This window comes from Typopeltis vanoorti, chromosome 14 (genome assembly GCF_054136105.1).
Source record: "Typopeltis vanoorti isolate ZY-2024b chromosome 14, IOZ_Tvanoo_1.0, whole genome shotgun sequence".
Taxonomy (NCBI): Eukaryota; Metazoa; Arthropoda; class Arachnida; order Uropygi; family Thelyphonidae; genus Typopeltis; species Typopeltis vanoorti.
In genome coordinates, this window is record NC_143562.1 from 3,777,828 (window position 1) to 3,795,798 (window position 17,971).

At 34.4% G+C, this 17,971-nt stretch overlaps 1 protein-coding gene and 1 non-coding gene across 4 annotated transcripts in view; both read left to right on the top strand.

Moving 5' to 3' along the window:
* Prp5 (pre-mRNA processing factor 5) overlaps positions 1–17,971 on the top strand; it is a 593,106-nt gene that overhangs the window by 516,115 nt on the left and 59,020 nt on the right. The gene's annotated exons all lie outside the window — the stretch shown is intronic.
* Positions 6,407–6,478, top strand: TRNAH-GUG (transfer RNA histidin (anticodon GUG)). The gene has a single exon. It is a non-coding gene; the product is annotated as a tRNA-His (tRNA).

A 17,971-nucleotide genomic window follows, 5' to 3' on the forward strand; every position in this document is an offset into this window, starting at 1 on the left:
GAAAAATGACATCCTTATCTTTACATGTGAACATTTGTTTCAGCATTGCAATTATCTTTTGAGTTGTATTTGCAATCTTTGCTACATGGCCTCTGTGCTTCAACTTACTATCTACTAAAACTCCAAGATCCCTATTCTCATCATTTTCTTCAAGCATAATCCCACCAATATAATTAAGCAGAGGTTTTTTCTTTTACAGCATTGGCACTCTTTTTTGAAAACATAGGATTGGATGGTGGCTGAGAATTTTTAGTGGAATGAGGGATAAAAGCCTTCATTTCTGTGCAAATGATATCTGTTATTTAGTCTGAGCAGGTGTTTGGATCAGAAGCACTGAGCAGTAAGCAGACCATGGGAAGGAGAAATAGAAGTCCTCCCAGTTGGCACCCTTGTAATGCCAAAGGACATGAGGCTGTGAACTGGTAGGTGAAGGTTGTTCTGTGGCAAAAGAGAATTCAATGAGATTTTAATTGAAGTTACCAAGAAAAAACGGACAACCACAGTATACCTGGAAAGAGAAGCTTGTTAGGAAGAGGTCAAGTGTGTTTTCAATATGGAGAGGGTTGTCGGGTATTCTGGTAAGAAGATTGATGAGTTCTTGAGGTTATTTTGAAGGAGTTCTTGAAGTTGAAATTTGTGGTTGTTGGTCAAAATTAAAACCACTGTGTAGCAAATCTCGGCAATTTTGTGGGAGATCTCGAAACTGAGAAGATCACTAACAACCAGTTTCTTCACTATCTGGAGACCAATCAGTTAATTAATGATCGCAGCATGAATTCTACCATTCCTGTTCAATATCAAACCCTTTCACTTATCTTACCAATTTTGGGCATAGACCATGAAATTTGAAGAACTTAGTTATCAAATACCTTCTCAGGTTACTGATTTATGGTCTTCTCCTGCCCCTTTGTGATTGGATTGCCAGCTTCCTATTTTTTCATTCATTGCATATCATAGGGGATGGTTTCCTCTCATCAGTGCTCGAGAACTCAGTATTTTGTACTCTTATTCACATTCTTCCTCATGTACATCGGAGACCTTCTTTCTTACTTCAAATCATATTCATAGTTTTACTGATGGCTATAATCTGAATTCAACTTAATTCGAGAAACCTTGTAGTATTGATATGATTTAACCTTCGGGATCATTCATAACCCTTGTCTTAACTCAAAAACTCCTGCTGCCACCTGGTGGGGCACGAAAAATCACAGTGCCCCTCCACAAGGTTGTGTTTATGCATTGGCAGAAGTACCAAGAAGTGGGGGGGGGGCTACTATATTTGGTTTGTATATTTGGATTACTAACAAGGTGTAAATATATGAATAAAGATTAATGACTCCTGTAAGAATAGCAAATATAAGGGGAGAGAAAGAACAGGTGCAAATGCAAATGCTTTCATTAATAACAAACAAATTATATGTGTGGAAGATCTTGAAGCTTAAATCATTTCAATACTACAGGGTTTCTTGAATTAAGGTGAATGCTGATTACTGCGATTAGTAATGGCAGTAATTGACATTCATCTTCGTTAGGATTTAATTAAGAGAGAAGGTGCCTGATATGCAGGAGGAAGACTGTGAATAAGTTGCTAGGTAGAGTGAATACCATGTGATCCTATAAACTCTAGATATGAATGTTTGCATTTATGATCGTCATAATTTAAAAAAAAAAAAAAACTAATGAGCTGAGGGGAAAAGTTTTGTTTGCAAAATATAAATAACCAATAATAATAACTAAACCAATAATAAACATTGACTATATACATTGATGCCTTACTAATCAAATGAACTAATTCGTCTAGGCATGGCAGTAATACATGTGAGTTGATGGAGCAGCAGATTATCCGGTACAATTTATTATGCTCTTTATGCATATTTATGCATATGTTTTATTTATATTTTGCTTTGAGTTTATCCATTTCTTTTTTTTTTTAAGATCCAGCATTCTGAGCCATAGAGTACTGATGGAATTATCATTGTTTTATATATCTTTAATTTGAGTTCTTTGCTTAATCTTTCATTGTTCCGTATTTTTTGTAGTTATCCATTGTTATCCATCTATTATTGATTTTGTGTTTTATGGTTTTGAAATAGTCTAGATCTTCAGTGATCATTGATCCTAAGTTTCTTATTTTCATTTGGATTACTTCCCTTTTTCCTTCCTATTACCATTAGTTTTGTTTTGCTAAAATTGATTTTATATCATATTTGTTACTTGTTTGATGCAACTTGGTCAGAATATTTTCTAATTTTTCTTGGCTGTCTGTGGTGATAACTATGTCATTTAGCATACTTTAAATGTGTTATATTTCTTCCATTTACAGTTATGCCTTCACACTCTACTACTTCTTTTTGGGTACAGGTTGAATAAATATGGTGACAATAGGTAGCTGTGCATAACTCCTTTTTTAATTGCTATTTGATCTGTTTCTATATTTTTGTTTTTCTCTACTGCTTATGTTTCTGAACAGTAATTCTTGATACAATTTAAGATGTATTTGTTGAACACTCTGCTTTCTAGAATTTTAATGAGTTTGCTTCTGTTTATTGAATCAAAAGCTTGTTTGAAGTCAATAAAACAGCATTAGAATTTTTTCTTTTTATCTCTCATAAGATCTGCTAATCTGTTTAATATGAAAATTGCATCTATCGTGCTTCTCCTATTTCTAAATCTCATTTGCTCTTCTTCCATCTGTTCTTCATAGGAATGTTTAACTCTATTTTGAAAAATCCTGATAAATATTTTATAGCAGTGACTTAGAAGAGTAATAGGTCTATAGTTAGTGCAGGATCTCATCTCCTTTTTTTTGTGAATGGGTATGATCTGGCCTGTTCTCCATTCTGTTGGTAAATTTCCTTCCTTTAGTATTTATATTTGTTGAACAGTTTTCTTAGGTTAGGTAATTTATTATGCTTTCTCTCCCTTTTTCCACCAGAAGTTCTTTTTGAATGTTGTCTATGCCTGGTGCTTTATCATTTTTAATTTGTTTTATTGCTCTATGTATTTCTTCATTTAGGATGTCCTTTGTGTTAGAAGTTATGGTTGGTTCCTATTTCTTTTATTGTTTCACTGCTACTTGTGGTTCCATCCTTTTACTTGAAACTGGTTGGATGAGTATGTTCTAGTTATCTCTTTAACTATTTCATAAATGATCTTGGAGTCATGTTTTTTGTATTTTTCTTCACATATTCCTGCTTTTTCTTCTATGTGATTTTTGCTAGTCTGCATTTTTTGTCTATTTCTTTTTTCAAGTTTTTGTATAATTTTCTTCATTATCTTCTTTTGAGAGGTTAGTTTTGGATATTCTTTTTCTCTCCCATAAGTCCAAAATCTCTGGTGTAGACCAGTCTTTATTTATTCTTGTCTGGTAGCCCAGATGTTTTGTTGCTGTTTCTTTAATAATTTCTTTACCATTTTTCCAAGACTTTGAGATTGTATCTAAAGCAAGATTAATTTTTCTTTCAACGTTCTCTGATAATTAGATATGGTCAAGCTATCTTTGAATTTTGAGATGTCTATCTTCTTTTGTTTTTGGTGCTTTATTCTCTTTCTTTTGAAACTGATTTTTAGTTTGCCTGATAGTAATTCATGGTCTATATCCATGTCAATCTTTCTTAATGTTTTGACATTTGGGAATAAATGTTTCTATATCTTATTAACAAATACAGTCTTATATAACAATTGTATAGTCTATACAGTTTTTGATTTCATTGTTTGGTGATGTCCAAATGTATTTGTGCTGTGACCTGTGGTAGAATAAGGTATTTGTGATTAACAGTTGATTTATTTTGCAAAAATTTATCAAGTCCTCTCCTCTCTCATCATCTCTCCATGACCAAATTTTCCCATTACTTTTGCTTTATCTTCAGAGTACTGACCAATCTTTGCATTAAAATCTTCCATAATAATCAGGATATCTCTTGTATACTTGTTTGACTGATTTCTTCTTGCAGTTGTTCAAGAAATTGACCATATTGCTATTCTTCGTGTGTTTGGGCTGGGGCATAAACTTCTATTATTTTTATATATATTACTTTTTCTTTTGCTTTGAATCTTACTGAGATGATTCTAGAGGAAATGGGTCTTACATCAACTATTGAGTTTAGGAACCATTTTTTAATGATTAGTGCTACACCTTCTCTGTGATGGTTATCTTTCTTTCCTGAGTAAAATATGCTTGCGTTTTTTATGTCTATTTTTTTCTAGCCTGTCCAGTGAGTCTCTACAACTCCCACTTATTTCCCATTTAAACAGTTCAAGTTCTCTCTATGAGTTTTAATTTGCCAGATTTGTACAATGTTCTGATATTGATAGTTGAAATGTTATATATGTATACAATTTGCATTCCACGTAGCTGTCTTTTCGTCTACTCTGTGTGGGCTTGAGTTATGCATGTCGGTTCTCCCGTACGTGGTAGTATTATTTCTGCTTCTGATTCATCATGCTGAGGATTTTAGGCAGTTAAAGCAGCCAGCTTGCCATTCCTCTGCTGCATACCTGTTAGTCCATGAGAGGAGTTTCATTTCCCTCTTACCACCCAATTTTGGAGGCATTCCGCGATCCACCATCTGGGGTCACACTCACTAGTGATTACAGGCTTCCCTGAGAAACAAAATCATTAGGCAAGAAAAAAGATGCTATTTAAAAAACTTAATTGATAAAACTGAAAAAGATAATACATATAAAAATGCAAGGAACTTTTTTAAAGGCTTAAAATAAACTAAAGACTTAAATCAATCAAGAACTGCAATAATTAATGATAATAAGACAAATTATTGCAAATGACAAACAGATGACTGAAATGTGGAGGGAATATTTTGAAGAGCTGGTAGACTGTCAAAATCCCAAAGTAACATTCCTGCCAAGAATTTATTCTACTTATGAATCAGAATAAATAATAAATTGCATGATAACCACAGTAATTAACTTTAATGAAATAAAGATATAATTAACACTGATGATGTACTGAAATTAACAGTACATCATCAGTGTAGACAACGAGCAGTTCAAAGGAATGGAATACAAAGTACATATGTCAGTGGATTACCAATTAAAAACTATTGCTGCTTGCTAGAAATTAATATTAATAAAATATTATTAAATAATTCTTAAAATTATTTATTTGATGGTTACATAAGATAAGAATCTCCCAAACTTTTGGGAGAGAGGGACAATCATTTCAATTTTGAATCGAAATGATTGAAATAGTTTTTAAGAATTATTTAATAATATTTTATTAATATTAATTTCTAGCACGCAGCAACAGTTTTTAATTGGTAATCCAATGATTGTTATGTACTTTGTATTCTATTCCTTTGAACTGCCTGTTGTCTACACTGATGATGTACTGTTAATTTCAGTACAAAATATTTGTACCTTTATTTCATTCAAGTTAATTACTGTGGTTATCATGTAATTTATTATTTATAGTTATGCCACAAGTACCATTAAAGATTAGACTTATGAATCAGAAGTTAAAGAGCCATCATTTAGTGAAATAGAAACAAGTATTAAAACTCTTAAAAATAATAAAGCTGGGATTTGATGAAATCACAGCTGAACAAATTAACTATGGAGGAAAATAATTAACTAACAAACTGTTTACACTAATTAAACTCATATGGAAAAATTAAAAACTGCCAGAAAACTGGAAAGAATCAATAATCCCCATCCACAAAAAAAAAAAAAAAAAAGAAAGAAAGAAAATGTGAAAACTACAGAAGCATCTTACTTTTAAATACCAGCTACAAAATCCTGTGTGATATTATTTTTAAAAAATTATTCCATATGCAGAAGAGATTCTCGGAGAATATCAGGCAGAATTTAGAAGTTATTCAACCATTGATTCCCTTTTACCTTGAGGCAAATTCTAGAGAAAATTGGGAATACAGTAAAGAAAGTCATAATATCTTCATTGACTTCCAAAAAGCATACATCGAGAAAACTATTGGAAATTTTAAAGGAATTTGGAATACCAGAAAAAATAATCAGGCTGGTTAAAGTGTGTGTACAGGAAAATCAATGTAGAGTTCTCGCTAAGAATATATTATCAGAGCCATTCAAGCTTTTGAAAAATTGATACGAGAAACAACTAAAAAGTACTGCATTGAGCTCTGCATTATTCCTGGGGCATGCAGATGATATAACTGAAACTTATATAAACCTTAAAACCTCGTCCGAAAAATAGGTCTTAATATTAACCAAAATAAAACATAATATTTAAAATATTATTAAGATATTTTTAAGATAATGATAATTATCTTAAGATAAGATAATGACTTATTAAGATAATGATCTTAATAAGCCATCAACCATCCAGTTTGCTGACATGATATTGAAAAACTCAATACAGTTTAAATATCTAGACTCTATAATAACTAAAGTAAAGTAATAATAACTAATAGGAGCTGTGATCGTCTAGTGGTTAGGACATTGTGTTGTGGCCGCAATAACCCAGGTTCAAATCCTGGTCACGGCAAAGCAAAATTTTTAAGCGCCTCCATAGCACAATTGGAAGAATGACGGTACGTTGCGCCCTTCAATTAGAAAAGGCCTGAGTTCAATTCTCATCGTGATGGGAGGAATCTTTATATGGACTTTTTCAATCAAAGGTGAGTTAGCCAATCTCATACGGAGGTAGCAGGGTTTTTCATCCTGCATACAGACAAATCGGCCTTCAGAACACATGCAATTTACAGACAAAAAATACTAGGTGTGGTGGTGGTGGGCAGTAGATGGTGTTGATGTAGATAATTGGTAGTAGAGATTCGGTGTGGTGGGTGAAGACAGAGAGTTGTAGGTGTCCTCCCGTGATGAATCTACGCAGCTGTCAAGAATAATAAAGCTAATAAGATCCAAACAGAAATAAAGATGAGAATCCAAGCAGGTAATAAATCATATTTTTCAGCGCCTCCTCTCATCTAGAAATCTGTCATATGAATCTAAAATAAATATCTACAGAATGCTAATTAGACCAGTTGTATTATATGATGCAGAGACATGGAATATAACAAAAGCTGATGAATATCAATTACAACACTTCGAAAAAAAAATCTTAAGAAAAATATTTGGCCTGATTAAAGATTATGTGACAGAAGAATGGAGAAGGTGACCAAATAAAGAACTCTGTGAACTTTATAAGAAGCCACTAATAATAAACGAAATCAGAGCTAATCGCATCAGATAGTCAGGTCACCTGGAAAGAATGAAGGATAACAGGCTAGTGAGGAGAACCTTTTTACATCACCAAATGGAAGATGTCCTAGAGGAAGACTATGAAGAAGATGAATGGATATGAAAGAGCTGAACCTGCAAAACTGGAAGGAGTTGGCTAAGGATAGAAAAAAATGGAGAACTGTGGTGCTTGCAGCTAAGAACCGTAAGGGTTCGAGAAGCTTAAGAAGAAGAAGAAGTGTGTGTGTGTGTGTGTGTGTGTGTGTGTGTGTGTGTGTGTGTGTGTGTGTGTGTGTGTGTGTGTGTGTGTGTGTGTGTGTGTGAGTGAGTGAGTGAGTGAGTGAGTGAGTGAGCGGCTCTTCTGTCTTATCAATGATAAATGTCTCATGTATGATAGCCTTTTATTAGAGATCAAAAGGTATAGTTCCACTTCTTATAATACAAAAAGGATTAATTTTTTTAAGAAACAGATGGATTTTTACTTACTACATCTTTTTTATTTCTGAAGAGTGAAATCAAAATGTTTCTATAGTGCAGGTGTGGCCAACTTCATTCTATATGAGGGCCAATATATGATGAGTGGTAGCGTCACTGGCCACACACTTTGAGACAGAACTTAAATAAAAATAAACTCTGCATTTTTTCAAGGCAATAGTTAGATGTATTGAATTACTATATTTGTTAAATCATTTTACTACTGGGAGAACAATATAAAATACATACTTGATTGATTTAAATATAAGTTGTTAAATTAAATTTAATTACATATTTCTGATTTTTTTACATGTAACACAACTTAATGAGAACACTGTGGGTGTTCATGTGCAGCAACAAGTTCATCAAAGTCGATTTTCAACGATGATGATGATATTCGTAACAAATCTTGAGTCATCAGTCAGTTGGCTTCTTTGTGATGATTTTAACTGCCTTGACTGGAAAAAGGAGTTACTTTGAAGGTCACACAACTCCAATTGAATAGTGTTGTGCTGCTCTGAAATGTCGCATTTTATTGGGTTGTTAAATAATGTCAGTTGTGGCCGCATGTCACTAAAGTCAGAAAATCTCTTACTGAATTGCTCCAAAAGTTGGTCTAACATTGGCACAGAAAATTTAAAGTCAATGTCATGGCTCTCCTCTATCAACTCCCTGCAGGAAGGGAAATGTACCAAGTTTCCTCTGACTAGGGTGAATTTAAAACCTTCAGTCGACTTATGAACCCATCTAGGTGTCCATCTAAATCTGAGATTGTTTGGTTACGTCCCTAACTTTACGTTGAGTTCATTCATGTGGTGTGTGATGTCTGTTAGAAAGGCGAGTAAGCTGTTAAAATGAGGATCACATAGTTTTGTGATTAGTTCTTTGTTTGTCTTCTCGTGTTCCTCTAAAAACTGTTTTATTTCCTTTCTCAAAGTAAAAAACCGTTTCAAACAGTTCCCTCTGCTTAGCCAATGTGCTTCTGTGTACAACACGAAATCATCATATTCTGCCTTCATTTCTGTTAGAAAAGAATGAAACTTGCGGTGTGTCAAGGCATGATTTCTGCTCTTATTTAGATTCACACACTGTAATGAAGTTACAGTGTGTGAAATACAGTTTTCATAACATCCTCTATCTCCAGAATTTTACCACACAGATGTTATGTCCCTATGTTCTTCCTTCTGGTTTTCCTTTTGACTTTTGGTTATTTTGTTTTCTTATAATACCCTAATTTAGTTTCTTATCTTAAGAAGTTACGTGTACCTGAAATTAGTTCCTGGCAAATTATTTTAGGATCAACTGTACCAGCCAGAAACCAGTTTCTGATACTAAGACTTAAGTTATTAATTATATCAACAATTTAATTGAGGTTAGAGATCATGTAGTATGCTGTCGTGACTCCCTTTTTCCTGCTCTTTATACAGTATCCCCTACTTATACAGGTCCAAACTTTTCTAAGCAGTAGTTCAGTCTCAGACACAAGAACTCACAAGTTTTAGCTTAAAAGAATACATTTATTTGAACAAAAGATATTTACACTAAAATGATATCTCAATAATATAAGGATAAACTCATGCATAGATTTTCATACTACTGTAATAAATCACTCAAATATCCTAAATGTTAAAATCTCTCTTATATATCTCTTATCACACAGGCTCATTTAATTTTGTCAAGAGCATTAGTTAATCATCCTTATTCTTGTATCTCGCATTAGGATTAAGTGATGCTCTCATGGTTATGCAATTCTTAAATATTATCACCTTAGCAAAATGTACATGATATATTCACTCAACTAACAGTCACTGTTTTAGTCAGAGGACTAAACTCTTCCCTGTAAAACTTATATAAGTTATGGGCTCAATGTAAAGAACAGGGCCTTCACACACTATGGCATATACTAAATCATTTAATAACTGTTCTGCTATAATGTCTCTCCTACACAAGAGATTAAACTAACATAGGAAGGTCTTATCACAGACGATTAGTCCAAACGGATCACTTAGATAGCTCGAGCAGGGTTATGCTCAAAGTTCTCTCTTCTTTTGTTTCCTCTCTTTCTATATGACATTTTATATATAAAATAAAAGTTCTGCACCTTACCGGCTATTTCCTTAGTGAAGTTGATTCCTTAACTTTAGTCCCTGGTTTTCTTCAGACGTGGCAAGTCTCTTACCTCTCCGCTGTCTGTTGCTTTCTTTTCTCCTCAAAGGATTTCCTTTGCCGTCCTCACATTAGTAGCAGATTTACCAATGCTCTGTCTGCTGGTCTGCCGATGTTCTGTCGGATATCTTGTGCATATCGGATCCCACAGCAACGTGGAATGTTGCTGGATACCGGAGACAAGCTTCCTCAGCCTTCACGGCCTTCGAACCAGAACACAGGAAAAACAGGAACACGAGAGAGCGTTTAAAGTGCACGTGGCTCCTTATATTCCCCACATCCGCAAGTGCCCTCCTCATTACTTTCGTCTCCTACTTAACTATCCCTGATTCTTCAGGTATCGATGATGTCACATTCTTTTCTCCACGCCTCTCTTGATGAAACTGTTACGGTTGAGGTTACCGGATGGCTATACGGTTTTTCTGCTGTGTCACTGTGGGCTCTTACGTAGTGATTTGACCTTCCGTTGATTGGTTGACATATGATTCTTATTTCTTTAACATAATTTTCCCATACTGGGCATGATTTTAGAATACAATTTGGACTATTTTATAACAATCTTACTAATTAAATTGATATACCCTCTTTGATTACAATTCATTTATTATTTCTTTACCCCTGCTCTTGAGAGTATAAGCATGTTTTTATCGCAAGTCGATTTCTTCTCATGTTGGGTCCGAAATAAATGGCTGACTGATAATGGGCCAGTTATTTCTGACACAACACAGAGCTTCCTGATGTATAATGCAGTGCAATACAGGGCAATTGATTCCAGCCTTCCTTAGTAAGCCAACTAAGCCTGTTTGAGTACCACACATTGATTTGGCACCATCAGTCACAATAGCTGTGAGATTGTCGATGTCACCAGTACCATTTACAACCTTCATAACTGCATCATAAATGTCTTGACCTTTGACTGCGTTATGCAATGACTCTAATGCTAGTAGCTCTTTATTAATAACAAAGTCTTTGGAAACAGTTCGAATGAAAATTAGAAGTTGAGCTGTATCTGTTATGTCAGTTGATTCATCCAGAGTATTGTGTTGTACTTTCTGCTCATATAACTATCCTTTTGTCTCTGGGTCAGATCCCCGTTAAACACTCATACGGGTATCACGTGGTACCTCTGGGGGACAATGGAATTGCCTTGGGATCGAGGTAACACCAGAGTATCAGAGTGTCTGAGATCTACCTCTCGTAAAACGCCAAGAAAATTTATATTTCGCTGCGCCACTTAGTGCTATTAGATTAACAATATTATCAATCAAGAGGTGATCTCAAGACAGTACTTAAGTGATACCCTGCAACTTTGCAGACGTGGCCAAACTCTACTTTTCTCTAGTCTCCCGCATAGGTTCGTATTACTTTTATAAAAGGTGCATCAGATTCCAAAAATCACAGATAGTCTTAGTTAGATACAAAAGCAAGGTTTATTAGATATCATAAATATGCACATACAATACAAAAAAGCTTAATTCCCATCTTAAGGGAGTTCCTGACAGTCAGGATAGAGTTAAAATAAAACAATAATATAAGTATACTTAAAACAGATTATGCTGTAATTCTCTAAAGTAAGATTCTTATTTATACTCTTAAATACCTTAATCATGCATGATTATCACAATAACTCTAATTTTCAGTAGTTCACTCAAACCACACAAGATAGCATTTATATCTTTTACAATCCCTTCATAAATTAGCAATTCCTCACTCTAGACATATTCGTAACCTCCTATAACATATTATGCAACTCTATTACAATAGGAGACAGTAAGATTTAAGGTAACCCTCTCTAAATCATAGCAGCACAGTCCTAATTAATATCATTAATGTTCTTTCTTCTGTTTTTTTTTTTACAACGTAGCACAAATCTCTCATTCACAATCTGGTAAAATACAAATAAAGTCTACTTATCTGCCCTTTTGTTCTGTATCGCGTCAATGGTCTACCGGAATCTGCCTTTCCATAAACAAAATGTCCACATGCTCCAACCCGGCTTTCTATGGACATCCGAGTTCTGCTGCTGCCTTTATCGAAACACTCCAAAATGGAGGCACTCCACCCTTCACGGCACCGCGAGACAAACATTCCAGGAGATCCAGGAACAAAAAGCCTATTGTGAGGGGTGCATGACCCTTTTATTTCCACTTTTCTTTCTCGCATTCTGCGATGTCCAGCCAACACGCTCACGTGGTCTTACGTCACGACGTCCAGCCTTCTCCGCTATATCGCGCATGCACTGACGTCACGCTATTGCTTGGGGCGAGCCACTCCCTCGCATTACTGCTCCTTTGGACTTCACTCCCACCCCCATCTTGAATTTGTGCTAACATTCTATATCTTTTAATACATATTACTTTATAAAACTCTGCTAAAGGTGTTTACACTTTCATTATTGATTTTAACTCATTTGTGAGTGGTACTAAATGCACACTTATTTGTTTTCTCATAGTAAAGAAATTGCTTGATATATTTATATAGCATTAAATTAGTACTCAGAGGCAATCACATGTATTTATATTCCTTTTTTTTTGTTTGGAAACGCATGTTAGATTGTGATAAGATAGGAGTTCCAAAAATCACAATCCAACAAGAGCCAATGATAAGTAAGCTGGATTTGTAATGACACTTTTCAATTTATGTAATATGTGAGAAACTATTTCCTCGACTCTTTTTGTTACAATTTGTTTTGATAGTGGAATGCTTTCAAACTCACTGGCAATTTTATCTTCCCCAAATGCATGTGCCATTTTCACAGAACAGTGTTTTACAAATTCACCATCAGATAATGATTTTTTTGCTTTTGCTATATCTGTGCTTACAACAAACGATGCCAAGAGTGAGCTTTTTTGTATTGATGTTGGTTTATTAAAAATAGATTTCTGAGTACTAACCTTTCTCTTCAAATTACGTACAGTTTTAGCACGTACTTGTCCAGCATATTCTTGGTATTTAGTGGCATGGTGCTGTATGTAGCGGCGTTTGATTCCTTGTGCACAGACAATACTTGCAAACACAAGGCACTGTTGTTGTCGTTATTGTTTATAAACAGAAATTCATTTTCCCATTTCTCCTGAAATGACCTGTTTTCTTCACAGATCTTATGTTTCTTACTCATAGTACACAAAGGGCTGAAGTAACTGATCAGGGGACACAAACTGCAGCAATAACACTGTTAACTGTGAAGCTGAGTCTCTGAAACTGATCACTGTATTGTTTCCGTCATTAGAAATAATGAATATAACTAGTGAATGCAAGAAATTAACATAAACTGGGTTGTATATTGGCCGAAGGATTTTAATAATTGATACTAAGTAAAAAAACACCAAGTTTCGCCAACTTAGCTGTCTGGCTTCATCAGGGGTGTATAAAAGAGATACAAACCAACTTAAACTGTTTATTAAGGAATGAACTGAATACAATTGTATTTTTTATTTCTTGCATTCATTAGATGGTCAAAAATAATATAGAATCGTTATGAATATAACAGTATATCAATCAGAAAATCTGCAGTCGAAACTAATAGCTGAATTGATAACACATATATTTTAATATAGATTTTATCCTGCCACGGGCCGCACAAAATCACGTTACGGACTGCGGGCCTGTTGTTGGCCACCTAAGCTATAGTTTGTATGTGAGGTGTGGGGAGGTTGAACATTCCCAACTGACACTATGAAAAAAAGGAAAAAAAATAGTAGTTTTATTGTATCACTAAATACAGTACAGAGACATTTATAATTTAGGCATTATATTTAGCAATAATTAGTGTAATTAAAGACAACTGGAAGGACCTTTCATAATGAAAAACATGTCCCTATGCACAAACACTATGCTACATTTTTGTAAGAAAAACTTTTATTGTGGTGCCAAAAACAGTATCTAACTAAATACATTTGTCCTAACATCCTGTTTTAAATTTTGGAAATACATGGTAGCAGCTGTTTAATGCAGTCATTGGATGCAGAAAGCAAGCAATTTATGTAAATCAAATTTTCTAAAGCAAATAAAAATGTATATGCATATACACGTAACTTGAAATAGTTCGAATTGGATTTGAAATTTTCGGTATCATTAAGACAGTTCACAAGTGCTAATTTTATAAATAAAATTCTACTATAAAAGTTGCAACTAACTTGCCATATAAACTGAATGAAAATGCACCTACCCAAAGTGGAAACAACATTCATATATTGAAGGGAGTTCTGCCAGCAGTTTTGCACTTGCCAACAGTGCTTGGTCTTAAACTTGTTAAGCACTAATCTCATCATTCTCAAGTGGGTAGAAGATACACTAGTGAATTTTAGTGCCTGATTTTACTTCACTCCCTCTAACTTTTGATGCTGATTCTACTTCATTCCCTTTAACTTTTGATAATGATTTCCAGGCAAGGTCATTTTCCACCTAAAATGCTTTAATTATCTCATCTCATCTTCTTTATACCCTCTTTTACCTCGTGGTGTCGAGGGTCCATTGATCATCGGACCTCACTCCGTTTACAGGATAAGGTGGTCAGCCTTATGCCCCTGGTGTATCCTATGGCCTGTAGTGTTGAGTTCTCAAGGCCAGTTTTGCCTGCTTTGCGGGATGAAAAACCCCAGAATAAACTGGGGAAAAAACCCTGCTGTCCACGCCCAAGACTGGCTAACTTGGCTATGGCTGAGGAAGATCCTTCAGCTCCTCACGTCATGCTTTAGTTACAGTGAACAAAATAATTGGATTAAAATATTGGAGTTTTTACTTGTGTTGTAATAAGCCACCAAGAGTATGTTACTAATATGTATACCCAACAGGCAGACAAAAAAATAAATAAGCACATCACCAAGTATTATTATTTGACACTTCCAGGGAGTCCAAAGACTCATTGAGGGGAGGACACCTGCTCTACAACTCCACCACTCAATACACCAACTGACCGCAACTATACCAATGCCATCTACTGTCAACTACAGTAGTATTTCCGCAGACAATCACAGACATCCATGCCCACAGAGGGATTCGAACCTGCAGCCTTTTGGCCAGAGAGTGGATATGCTAGCCACTCGGCCAACCAGGCCTGCTATATATTAAGTATAGATGAGTCTCTTGACTTTTAATAATAATAACAACAACAATAATATAGTGTGATTTTTAGTGAAACCTGTGGCATGGTAATTAAATAATAAAGTAACGTGTATAAACCACAGTGACATCTTTCATTAGTAAAAAGACAGATATTTCATACTAAAAATAATAGTACATCTTCAGTGTCTGTGACAGTAATAGGAATGGAATACAGGCAAACGTTCGGTGGATCACCTATTAAAATACAATTGTTACCGCGTGCTAAGAAATGATAGAAATAACAAGTTTAATCTATTAAGATAAATGTGTTTTTACATAAGATAAAAGTCTCCCAGATCTTTGAGACAGACATACAATCATTTATATTTAAATTCAGTCAATGTAAGATAGTTTCACAATTTTCTTTGAATAAGCATTCATTTTTGAATCTGCATCTATGGAGGAGAACTGCTTTATCCCACTGGACACTATGAGTAGAGTCAATACTGTGCTGTGCCAGACAGACTTCAGAGGTTTGTTATAATCAATATAATATTGATATTCTTTTTTCCAAAGAATGGCCAGTTTGTCCAAAATAAGAAACATCGCATTCGCAAGGTATTTGGTAAATGCCAGCCAAATATAGAGAAGACAGTTTATCCTTTGTAGAAGGTAATAAAGAAGAAATTTTGTTGATAGGAATATATGTTGGAATCAGTTGATACTTTTTCAGAATTCTACCTATAGGTTCTGAGATTCCTGGAATGTACGGAATAGGAACTCTGTGGACTGTTGAAGAAACTGTAGGTGTTGGAACATAAGAGTCAAGTATCTGTTGGATTTGATTGGAGTTGTAATTATTTGATTCCATTAACTTTTTAATGATGGAAAGTTCTTGTTGTAAGATTATTGGGGAAGAGCAAACTTTATGTGCTCTATGAATTAGAGATTTAAGAATGCCAAATTTTTGAGACATGTGGTGCGCAGACTTTTTGTGAATGTATCTGCCAGTAAAAGTGGGTTTTCAAAAGATGCTTGTAGATAAGGTACCAGAAGACATTCTAGTAAGGAGGATGTCCAAAAATGGTAAAGTACGGATAACGGATAAATAACCTTCACCCACGCATCCAATTCACTATGGAAAAAGAAAACTCTGGTATTTTACCATTTTTGGACATCCTCCTTACTAGAGCGTCTTTCGAAAACCCACTTTGATTGGCAGATACATTCACAAAAAGTTTGCGCACCACATCTCTCAAAAAATTTGGCATTCTTAAATCTCTAATTCATAGAGCACATAAAGTTTGCTCTTCCCCAATAATCTTACGACAAGAACTTTCCATCATTAAAAAGTTAATGGAATCAAATGATTACAACTCCAATCAACTCCAACAGATACTTGACTTTAAGTTTTAAAAGAGGTATACCATGAGTAGACATATCGATACAAAATTAATAATGGAAAAAACTCATGTACAAAGATTATTTAATAGTATAATTTTAACCTGTGTGTCACAGGCATCTTCAGTACATTAAGCTCAAATTAAACAATAACTGACAATTCCAAAAAGCGCCACCTAAGTAGCTGGTGTAAGATAACTAAAAAGGTCAATAACTTTCCTAAAAATAAAACTTTTAAAAATAATAATAATAATAATAATAAAATAAAAATAAATAAAAAAAAAAATCAATACAATAAAGTGTTACGAAAGATTAGCTGATTTGTAAAGTACTATCTCCCATAAAGGGGATAGATGTAAACCATCAGATCTGTTTAAGTTAGGCGAGTGAAGTAAAGTTTCACATGTTTCTTTATAAAGCTATGCCATGAGGAACCAACTTTTGTAAAGGACTATTGTCTTTCTCCAGTGAACTCTGTGTCTAGTGAAGATGGCATGTTCTGCAAGTCCAGACTTTTCAGGTTTAAAGTTTCAATATAAGATTGGTGTTCTTCTAGCCGAATAGAGGTAGATCTTCCCGTTTGTCCGAAATAAGATAATCCACAAGAGCACGGAATCTGGTAGACACCTGGATGATTAAGATGTGGAAGCTTGTCCTTAGGAGAAGTGAGAAAGGTGGAGATTTTTCTAAACGGTCGAAAGGCAACAAAAATATTCACTGGTTTTAAAACTTTTGCTATACGTTCACTGATGCTTTGTACATAAGGGATAGTAATGCGCATTATTTCTTCTGTGTTTGAAGAGGAAGACATATTAAAACTACTCAAAGTTCTTTTAATGAAGCAATTCTTATAACCATTAGATAGAAAGGAAGAAGTTGTAGTTCTTTCTGTAAAAGATCGTCTGAAGAACAAAAGGAGTGGGCCCGATGAATCAGTGTTTTAATAGTTCCTGCCTTTTGACTGAGATGGTGATGAGATTCCACATGGATATAATGGCCTGTATGAGTCTTCTTTCTATAAACTGAGAAATGTAGGTTACCATCTGGTTGGCAAAGAATTAGAAGATCTAAAAAGGCTAACTGCTTATTTGATTCTACTTCTAGGGTAAATAAACTTGATCCTAGGATGAAATGCGTTTAACTTAGTGAGAAATTGTTGTTCATCCGAAGAGCCATTCCATACAGCAAAAATGTCATCGACATATCTGAACCAATGAGTAGATCCTGGAGAAATGTTGTCAAAGATATGTTGTTCAAAATGTTCCATAAAGAAATTGGAGATAGCAGGAGAAAGAGACCCATTGCTGTTCCTTCAATTTGTTGATACAACTTATTTTTAAAGGAAAAATAACCAGAATTTATTACAAAATCAAATACGTTTACAATGTCTGAAGGAAATTCCTGTTGTAGTAATTTAATGCTTTCCGAAAGAGGCACATTTGTAAATAAAGAAACATCTAAACTGATCATGATATCAGAAACGTCCAAATGAAGATCTGAAATTTTATTTTTGAAATCCAAAGTATTTTTTATATAAGTATCAGTTCTTCTAGTTGAAGAGGAGAGTAAATTTGATAAAAATTTTGAGATTTTGTAAGTGGGGCAACTTATACAATCTACGACTGGTCTTAACGGAATGCATGGTTTATGAACTTATGGAAGACCATACAATCTAGGTGGACGAGAAAAAGGTTTTAAGTTTTTTCTTTTGATC